Raw genomic sequence first — 9,362 nt, 5'->3', positions numbered from 1 at the left:
TGAAATAAGTGATGGAAGAAGTTTGTCCTAAACATACATGTCGGAAAACACGAGACCATTTATATAAGAAAGATATGGAGTGATGTATAAATGTAAAAGAAAAAAAAGTGTAGAAAATGATTTAATGAAAATCGAAATCTAAATTAATACCAGAAAATCCATACTAGAAAACTTTACATCAATCCTGTTTTCCGAAGTTCCTCTTAAAGAGAAGTACTATAGATAGTAATCAACAGTTAAAACAGATAGAAAATTGATATGTTAGTGTGGATCCCAAGATGAAGGGTTGATGTTTATAAAGGTACAATTATTAGCAATGTATCCTTGTTTATACTGACATGATTTGTGATTATTTGAAAATGAATGTAATTCAACTCTCTACTTACTCCAAGGTATGATTCATTTCTAGTGTGCATGCAAACTTATGTTGTTGATAGTTGGTACCTCAAAGATGAGAGAAGCCCTTCTATCTAGGGAGAAATCATTTATATGTATTCTCCATTAGAAGATTAAGGACACAGTAATGTAACATGTATAAACATCTAAATGGTGGTGTTTGTCATTCATGTCACACATCCCTGTAGGTCACCATGATGTAAGTGTTCAGGGAATAATTCCACATACTAAAGATGTAAATTATTAAGTTATGCTTTTAAAGGTTAATGACAGTTCACTGAAATCTTGATGTGTTTTATAATATCAGCAGAAATTATGAATGTTTACCATATTTCAAATAACCTCTGATACCCTAAAATGTATGGGAAACCCTTCCCAGAAAATTCCTGTAATTATTGTAAATCTTCTTTCTTAAATGATTAGACTCCATTTTGTAACCATAGAAATCACAGTTGTCAGATCATTATATCAGAGGAATGAATATTGTTTATGCTTGCAATCTGACTTTTAATAAAAGTTACACAATGGAGTATAAAAGGCTTTATTCTGACTGTGTGTGATGTTCATACATGTTAATCAATAAAACTGAATGGCTTCTTGTGGTAAAGTTGGTGTCAATGAATGAAATGTTAACCTACCTCCACCATTAACCTCTCCCATCTTATTTAAGGTTGCAGGGAAGAGCACATGATAGTGAAATCTTTGGCAGCACAGTGGGATGGCATCTGTAACAGTTAGTTTCCTTACTGCCCTTAAGCCTCAAATCATTTGATCATGTATTTCCCATCATTTCTCCATTGTACTTTTCCCCCTCTCTGTAACTGCAGGGACATTGTGATGGTTCTAATAAGAAGGATCATACAGAGTACTGTTGAGAGCTCCCCTGAACTGCTCCATGCTGTTGCTGCCTCAGCATCTGTCTGGGGAGCAGGCAGCCTGCAGGTCCTTGAACTCACACCAGCCAGTCCTGTGAGCACTTGCACCAGAAGACCCCCTTCCTTAAGACCAGCAGGCTTGCTGAACCCCAGGGCTACTTCACAAGCTCCCCTTCAATGCCACCCTCACAGAGCCACCAAAATCCTAGTCCTTTTGGTCTGAATGGACCCATCCACACTCAGCCTGGGGAGCCCACAGCACTTCACCCAGGGCCTCTTATAAAAACCCGAGCCCCAATTACTGCCTCTTTCTCTGCTCACTTCTATCCTTGATCTCACTCAGAGCTTGCTGTGAATTCTCTCAAGACCTAGAGTCATGAACTCACCTGCTTCAGTTGTTCTTTTGTTCTCAGCATCTTTGTTCTCATCCTTTGTTCTCAGCATCTGTCTGGGGAGCAGGCAGCCTGCAGGTCCTTGAACTCACACCAGCCAGTCCTGGGAGCACCTGCCCTAGATGATCCCCTTCCTTGAGACCAGCAGTCTTGCTGAACCCCAGGGTGTACTTCACAGGCCCCCCTTCAGTGACACCCTCAGAGCTCACCAGAATCCTGCTCCTCTGGTTTGAATGGACCCATCCACACTCAGCCTGAGGAGCCCACAGCGCTTCATCCAGGGTCACTTAGAAAGGCCTGAACCCTAAGTACTGGAACTTTCTCTGCCTGATTCTAGCCTTGACCTCCCTCAGAAGTTCCCATTCTAAATCCTCCCCTACAGAGAGGTCTCAGGTGTGCTGAGTGTGAGGGCTTGAGCTCTGGGTGTCTGAATGTGGGCTTGGGGAAGACACATCAGAACACATGGGAAGCCTGGTAAAGACTCATTTCTGTGCCTCAGACCTGCAGATTCGTAGCTTCTTAGAGTGGGGCCCTGGCCTTGAGTGATTTGTATTCACTGAAATGATTCGGAAAGAATCCTTAGCCAAGTGGTTTCCGTCTGTTTCCCATCAGGGTCACGTGACCAGTGTCAGGAAGCGACCTCCCCACAGAGTTCTCTTGGTCCTGTGGGGGCATCAGTGTGGTGTGTAGGAAGTGCTCCAGGGGATTCTGAGGGGGAAGCCCGGCCTAAGAACGTGGCTCCTGGTCCATTTGTGAGAGCTGAGGCCCGGCTTCAGTCCGAGGAGAGGCAGCAGCATTGGTCTAGCTGGATTTGGACCGGGGAAGTCAGTCAGCTCACATGGTCTGTGTGAGCAGAGGGTTAGGAGCTCTCTGTGGGGAGTGAACAATCAACAAGTAAATTCACAGGCTGGTCTCCAGGTAGGAAGTGATTGTTCCTGAATATTTCCTGAGACAAAACAGGAGAGGTGGGTCTTTTCAGCTTTTCAAGGTCCTTCTGTCTAGGTGAGGTGGTTGCAGGTTAAAGAGCTGTCCGGATGCCTTTGAACGTATCTCAAGACACAGGTGTGAATTTGCAACATAACATCCCCAGAGAAGACAGAGCAGGAGGAAGAAGAGGAAATGGCAGCTTCTCGGGTACATGTCCTGTCCCAGGTCTGGGGCTGTGTCTGCTTTTCCTCCTGAAATTCCTGGACTGAGAATCTGCAAACCTTTACTTCTCTGCTTCTAATATTTCTGCCCGGGGCATTTGTTATCAACTTATTTTTTCCTTTTTTTCTTATAGTAGTGAAGACCGGCTCTTTAGACTACATCTCCCTTAGTCCTAGAGTCTTTTCTGCATTGTCTGTATCCTGGCTTTCTATGGAGTATGACAGATTCTCAACATGAATTAATGACTCTCATCTGGTGAAAACATTTCCTTTGTGTGAGATCAACCCAGGGAGGCATAGGTTCTGAGAATCCTATTGGGATGTGCTTCAGTCTTGGGATCTTAGAGAAGTAGGGGGAAATTAGTGATGAATTTACATGCAGGTGCAACTTCAGACACTTAGAAAAGGATTAAGAAAATGTCCTTATAAATAGAATTACCTCAGTGGTTCAGAATTCTACAGAAAGTTTGGGGAAAAAATGGAGAAGAAAAATGTGAGACACTCTTCTCTATATTGGCAGGAAGGACTCATGCCTAACTGTACTTTTAATATACAGAACATTGGAAATTATATATGAAGTGGAATTTGCATAAAGCTGATATTTTTTCAGGAGAGATTCAGATCACTGCTAACATTTATCCCATTACACCTCATGTTCCATTGGTTCAGGTGGTTCTCTGAGATTCCAGCACTAACTGTTCATACTTTTTCTCTTTATCTTTAATAAAAATCTTTGAACGATTTAGTGAGGCATGTGAATAAGCTGCCACAGTTAATGAGAAATCCGTGTTTTCCTCTGTTTGCTTTGGAAAAATGAACACTCACCTGTGTTTAGTAGGGTTCTTGAGTTTTGTGAGTTTTCATTACTTAAGCTCAGGTCTGATTATTTCCGTTTTTAATATACTCAGCACTCATATTCAAACTACTGCACAATTGCACTCATTTCACAAGCTAGCAAAGTAATGCTCAAAATCCTTCAAGTTAGGCTTCAACAGTATGTGAACTTCCAGGTGCACAACCTGGGTTTAGAAAAGGCAGAAAAGGAACCACGGATCAAACTGCCAACACCAACTGGATCATAGGAAAAGCTAGAGAATTTCAGAAAAACATCTACTTCTACTTCACTGACTACACTGAAGTCTTTGACTGTGTAGGTCACAATAAAGTGTGGAATATTCTTAAAGAGACGGAAGTATCAGATCACCTTACCTGCCCCCTTCTAAACCTGTATGGAGGTCAAGAAGCAACAATTAGAACCAGACATGGAACAATGGACTGGTTCAAAATTGGGAAGGGAGTATATCAAGACTGTATATTGTCACCTTGTTTATTTAACTTATATGCAGAGTACATCACGCGAAATGCCAGGCTGGATGAAGTACAAGCTGGAATCGCAATTGCAGGGAGAAATATCAGTAAACTCAGATATGCAGGTATCACCACCCTTATGATAGAAAGCAAAGAGGAATTAAAGAGACTCTTGATGAAGGTGAAAGAGGAGAGTGAAAAAGCTGACTTAAAACTCAACATTCAAAAAATGAAGATCATGGCATCCGGTTCCATCACTTCATGGCAAATAGATGGGGAAACAATGGAAACAGTGACAGACTGAATCCTGGCGTGCTGCAGTCCATGGAGTCGCAAAGAGTCGGACCGACTGAGCAACTGAACAACATATTCCCAAAATAGAATTCTTTTCACATCTTTGTATTTTCTATAATATTTACAAGAATCTTATTACTAGTATATGTTCAACTCTGTTAAATCTAAAATAGCACTCAACACTAGTGATAGAGATTTTCTAAAGAATAAAACGTTCAGAAGCAAGAGCTCTAATTTATATCATACCGTCATGTGTTTTTGCCCTAGCATGTTTAAAAAAGACAGAGAATCAACCAGAAATAAATTATAAGATTTAAACAGGGAAATCTATTCTTGATTTTATTGACATGAATAGGTTTTCTCTATCACTTTTAATATGTATATAGTTCCTAAGTAGTGTATGTATGTGTGCATGAAAATGTTAACATTAAATGATTCATTTTTTCTGTTTCTGATATTTTTGCCAGTTACCTCATTTGGGTAAAACATCCATTAGAATTATCTGTGTGCTGCCTTTGTTCTTTTTAGAGAAACTCAAGCTCAGATCCACTGAAGCAAATCCCAAGCTCTACCATTTCCTGAATATTTGACCAAATATTCAAAACAATTTTGGATAGCATTATTATTGATCTAAAATTATTTATATGGCTCATTCAAGATTGAAAAGTAAAAAACTGTTAGATATATAGTATATAAATAGTCTAAAGGACTGTTTTTTCTAGGTTTACAAATCTATTAAGCCTGTAAAATCTGTAATCTATTAAACCTGTAAAATCTGTATAATGCTTTAAGTTCAATCTTAACTAAGATTTCTTACATGGCTGTTTCACCTCTGTGCCATTCACAATGGCCATTTATGAACCAGATATGTAGTTAGAATTCAGCTTGTTTTGGCTCCTTCAACTCCATAGGAGGCAAAATCCTTGGTCTCCTATATTTTTACATTCTGATCAGTTTTATATCAAAATCATCTATGACTTTATCTAAAAGATATACTATAACATGCTTGAATGAACATATATTTGGTAAGAAGGAGATAATTAGCAGGTATCCCAGATCTATGAAAATGCTTTGTTCATATATTTCAGATTACTTCTAGCAAAAAGTAATTGCTAGGTTTTTTGCCTACTTCCTTCAAGGGGTGTTTGAACCATGGTATAATTTAATCACAAAGGTTTAGTTGATATGTCAGTGAGTCTTTGCATATTTTACAACTTTTAATTTTTTTCTTTATTTATAAAGTAAGATTACTTTTGTTTTAAAGAAAGGGTTACAGCCTTGATATCTTGTCTATATATATAAGCAATTTGTTAATACATGCTAAATTTCTCAACTGGGATAAAAATGTTTATTCGTTTTAATTTTTCATTAGAGCTTTTTAGGAATGATTTTTTCCATTTTCTGTGTTTATCTCCTGGCTTGGAACCCATGCCAGAGTCTAAAATAGTTGCTTTCTACGTGTGCACAGACACAATTAAAAAATATAATTTAGAAGGATTCTTTTTTAAAAGAACATATAAGTTGTATTCAGACTTTTGGGCAAAAAAATTTCTCTTGTTTAGCTGTTCCATATGAGTTTGAGCTGCATGAGCAGTTTGCATGTTTTGGAGATGAAGTCCATGTAGGTCTTTGTTTGTTACATTTTTTTCCCATTCTGAGGGTTGACTTTTTCTTTCCTTTAGGGTTTCCTAAAGGTCAATGAGATCCATTTTGTTGAGTTTTGTTTTATTTTTCATTTCTCTAAGTGGTAGATCCAAAAAGAACTTGCTGTGATTTATATCAAAGCATTTATTTTCCTCAGGAGATTTAGAGTAATCATCCCATCATTTAGATATTTAATTGATTTCAAGTTCCTTTTTTTGTATGGGGTTAGGGAGTTGTCATAATTTCATTCTCTCTTCCTTTGTTTAAGGAACGTGCCCCTCATACTCCATGGTGGCTGTTCCCAGTTTACATTACCAGCATCAGTGTAGGAGGGTTCCCTTTTCTCCACAGCCTCCCCAAACTTTACTGTTTGTAGACTTTTTAACAAAGGCCATTCTGATCAGTGAGAAGTGATACCTCATTGTAATTTTGATTTGCATTTTTCTAAGATTTCAGGAGGTTGAAACTTATATATATATATATATATATATATATATATATATATATATATATATATATATATATTTAAGAAATGTAAAACTGACCTCTCAAGAGTAGCCTCTTGGTGGCCTGCTCTGTTTTGATTCTTTTTCCAGGGCCTACCTGAGGATATTTGTTGAGGACAGATTTTTTTCCTTCTTTACCCCTAGCCTGGAGTATTCAGTATTGACTGTGTTTTTCAGTAACCAAAAGTGGCCACAGGTTAGTAGCATTTTTTCACGCTTCCTGTTTTGTCTGTTTGTTTTGGCTAACTCAATTTTTATTTTCTATTGAAGTAGGGTTGATTTCCATTGTTGTGTTTGTTTTAGGTTTACAGGAACTTGATTCAGTTATACATAGACCTATATCTATTCCTTTTCAGGGTTTTTCCCATGTAGGATCTTTCACTTGGTTCAGTAGACTTCCCTGTGCTATTTAGTAGGTCCTTTTGGATTATCTATCTGATAATAAGTCATCAGTTCAGTCGCTTAGTCATGTCCGACTCATTGCAATCCGATGAATCGCACCACACCAGGCCTCCCTGTCCATCACTAACTCCCAGAGTCCACCCAAACTCGTGTCCATCGAGTCAGTGATGACATCCAGCCATCTCATCCTCTCTCGTCCCCTTCGCCTCCTGCCCCAATCCCTCCCAGCATCAGGGTCTTTTCCAATTAGTCAGCTCTTCATATGAGGTGGCCAAAGTTTTGGAGTTCCAACTTCAGCGTCAGTCCTTCCAGTGAACACCCAGGACTGATCTCCTTTAGGATGGACTGGTTGGATCTCCTTGCAGTCCAAGGGACTCTCAAGCATCTTTTCCAACACACAGTTCAAAAGCATTAATTCTTTGGTGCTTAGCTTTCTTCACAGTCCAACTGTCACATCCATACATGACCACTGGAAAAACCATAGCCTTGACTAGATGAACCTTTGTTGGCAAAGTAATGTGTCTGCTTTTTAATATGCTATCTAGGTTGGTCATAACTTTCCTTCCAAGAAGTAACCGTCTTTTAATTTCATGGCTGCAATCACCATCTTCAGTGATTTGGGAGCCCCCAAAAATAAAGTCTGACACTGTTTCCACTGTTTCCCCATCTATTTCCCATGAGGTGATGTGACCAGATGCCATGATCTTAGTTTTCTGAAAGTTGAGTTTTAAGCCAAACTTTTCACTGTCCTCTTTCACTTTCATCAAGAGGCTTTTTAGTTCCTCTTCACTTTCTGCCATAAGGATGGTGTCATCTGCATATCTGAGGTTATTGATATTTTTCCCGGTGTCAGGGAATGTTTGACGGGAGGATTCCTACGTGCTGTCTCTCATGAGTCCTTTGTCCCTCTTCAAGCGGAACAGCACGCTGCTCCCAGGAACTGAGGTCATTGTGTGAGGCAGGCTTGCATCTCCTTTAGTAAACATTCTCTTTAGGACAAAACTGCTTAGTCTTGCTCCCCTTTCTTGAGATATGGATTGTCTCCTGACCTTGTGACTAACATTACCCCTTGTTCCCTTGGTAACGGTTGCTGTACGTTTGGTTTTCTGATCTCTATCATTCCCGAAAGAAGTTTCTTGTACCACAGCCTATATATACTCATAGAAAAATCATTAAAGCACCTTTGCTCCATCAGAGCTTAGGTTCCCGGGTCTTTTTTTTTTTTTTTTTTGTCTCTCTCTCTCTCTCTCTTTTTCTGGCTGACTCTCTGGAGCATGGAGACCCGTTGTGCTCACTTTTCTGCCCGGGCTTCTAAGACCCCCTCGAGAGGGCACCTCGTACCTTCATGAGCGATGCAAGTCCTGTGTCAAGGGCTTTATTGGTCCTCTGCGTAAACCAGGGAATATCATCCTCTTTCTCTCTTTTACTTTCTTATCATCGACTCCATACCACCAGTTTCTGGTCCATTAAAGGACCACAACAAATGGTGCCAAGAAACAGGGACACTGGTATACGTGGCATATTGAGCAGAGTGACCCAGGGACTTACTGAGGTCGGTAAGTACTAATACATGGGTCAAACAGCTGGAAAGCCCCATCATTTTTCTACTTTACTTCACCATTTGTTTAAAGTTCAGGGACTTCTGGTTTCACGCCAATGAATAGAGGCTTGCCTTCAAACAGTAGTTGAACATAATCCTTAGTTCCCTGATAAATGCAGTTTTGCTTTAGAAATTTGGCTCCGGGTCAAAGAAAATGTTAAATGAGCCGCCAAACAAGGAAAAAATATTCCAATTGATCTCTAGCCCCTATGGGCTCTCATTAAAGCTGTAATTCTGCCATTTCAAGGCACATTCTAGCCCTTCCAATATTCAGCAACAGACAGAACACTTATTACATAAGTATAAATTAAATGATAAAACTCTACAAAAGGCCCAATTAAAACAATACAAAATATCTCAAAGTTTTCTTACTAGCCCTTCCTTGGCTGCTCCAAATGCCCCTCCTCTGCCAACGGTTGCAACTCCAAAAGTCTCTCCTTTGTTGGAATCTAATGAAAGTTATGCTAATTTTTTAGCTAGATTAGAAGCTGCTATTTCCTGTACTATAATCGGAGAAGAAACCAAGAAACAGCTAGAGAAATTACTTGTTTAAGAGAATGCAAATAAAAAAAAAAAAAATAGAGAATGCAAATCAGAAATGTCAAAGAGCTATAGCTGCAATTTGTGAGACTAGGACTATTACTGATTATTTGAAGGCTTGTCACAATCTAGGATCAAAAACTCAAAAGATGTAACTACTAGCTGAAACAATGGCTACTACCTTTTAAAAAGGGAAATGAAGGATGCTTTACATGTGGGGATAAAAACCATTTAAAAAGGGACTGCCCTAAGAAGGC

This window comes from Cervus elaphus, chromosome 4, assembly GCF_910594005.1.
Source record: "Cervus elaphus chromosome 4, mCerEla1.1, whole genome shotgun sequence".
Classification (NCBI taxonomy): Eukaryota; Metazoa; Chordata; class Mammalia; order Artiodactyla; family Cervidae; genus Cervus; species Cervus elaphus.
The sequence above is the reverse complement of the archived record's forward strand: the minus strand, read 5'-3'. Positions refer to the sequence as shown.